The sequence below is a fragment of the Ranitomeya variabilis genome, chromosome 2 (assembly GCF_051348905.1).
Source record: "Ranitomeya variabilis isolate aRanVar5 chromosome 2, aRanVar5.hap1, whole genome shotgun sequence".
Taxonomy (NCBI): domain Eukaryota; kingdom Metazoa; phylum Chordata; class Amphibia; order Anura; family Dendrobatidae; genus Ranitomeya; species Ranitomeya variabilis.
The window spans coordinates 468,986,880-468,988,715 of record NC_135233.1 but is presented as its reverse complement, the minus strand read 5'-3'; positions in this window follow the sequence as shown (position 1 = coordinate 468,988,715).

Genomic DNA, 1,836 nt, shown 5'->3' with positions numbered 1-1,836 from the left:
TGTAGATGTTTATGTTGTGTCTCTATTAACATTTATAAGTATTTATACCTTTTGTTCCTTTTGATTAACCCCTCCCTGTCTCCTCATCATTGATCTACATCACCATGAATTATCTTCATGCAGTTTAAACTAGTTGCAATAATGTCCTTTGTTCCATTCATTGTATCATTCAAAGAATATCTTTCCTCCTCTTATTGTAACAAAATGTCCCAGAACACTATGAAATGGCAAATTTTAGACCCAATGAACAAAGAGTTAAGTCAGAGACCTCATTGGCCTGTTGACAAAAAGGAAGCATCTGTATGTCATTAGAAAGACATTAGTGCCAAATGTGCGCGTGTAGGAGGTATCCAGTTTTATGGTTTGTGAGGGTTAACGTTTCATCATGTGCAGAAATTATTATACTCAGAATTGAATAAATCCTTCATACTCACCTCATGTCATCTGCAACTCTGGAATATACACTGCTCAAAAAATAAAGGGAACACTAAAATACCACATCCTAGATATCACTGAATGAAATCTTCCAGTTGCAGATGTTTATTCCTTACATAGTGAAATGTGTTGAGAACAATAAAACATAAAAATTATTAATGTAAATCAAAATTATTAACCCATGGAGGTTTGAATTTGGAATCATACTCAAAATAAAAGTGAAAAATCATATTATAGGTTGATCCTATTTCAGTGGAAATGCCTCAACACAAGGAAATGATGCTCAGTAGTGTGTGTTGCCTCCACGTGCATGTATGACCTTCCTACAACAGCTGGGCATTCTCCTGATGAGGTTGCAAATGTTCTCAAGAGGGATCTCCTTCCAGACCTTGATTAAAGCATCAGTCAACTCCAGGACAGTCTGTGGCGCAATGAGGTGTTGGTGGATGGAACAACACATAAAGTCCCAGATGTGCTCGATTTTATTCAGGTCTGGGGAATGGGCGGGCCAGTCCATAGCATCAATCCCCTCATCTTGCAGGAACTGCTGACACACTTCAGCCACATGAGGCATAGCATTGTCATGCTCAGAAGAAACCCAGGGCCCACTGCACCTGCATATGGTCTCACAATAATTCTGAGGATCTCATTTCGGTACCTAACAGCAGTAAGGCTACCTCTGGCTAGCATATGGAGGGCTGTTTGGTCCTCCAAATAAATGCCTTCCCATACCATTACTGAACCACTGCCAAACCGGTCATGCTGAAGGTTTGCAGCAGAACATTCTCCATGACATCTCCAGATTCTGTCACATATGCTCAGTGTGAACCTGCTCTCATCCATGAAGAGCACAAGGTGCCAAAGTCGAATCTCTCAATCTTGGTGTTCTCTGCAAATGCTAATTGCCCTGCATGGTGTTGGGCTATAAACACAACAACCACTTGTGGATATGGGTCCTCGTGCCACTGTCATGGAGTCTGTTTCTGACAGTTTGAGTAGACACATGGATGCTAGTGGCCTGCTGGAGGTCATTTTGCAGGGCTCTGGCACTTCTCCTCCTGCTCCTCCTTGCACAAAGGAGGAGGTAGCGGTTCCTGCTGCTGTGTTGTTGCCCTCCTAAGTCCCCTCCATGTCTCCAAGTGTACTGGCTTGTCTCCTGGTATATGCTCCATGCTCTGTACACTGTGCTGACAGATACCCTTCTTGCCACAGCTCGCTTTGATGTGGCATCCTGGAAGAGTTGCCCTACCTTAAACAATTTCTGTGGGTTGTAGACACCGCCTCATGCTACTGTACTGTACCTATAGGGGTGAGAGCAATGGCAAAATCTAAAAGTGACTAAAACAGTCTAAAAGGATGAGAACAGATAAATGATCTGTGGTCATCCCCTGCAGAACCACT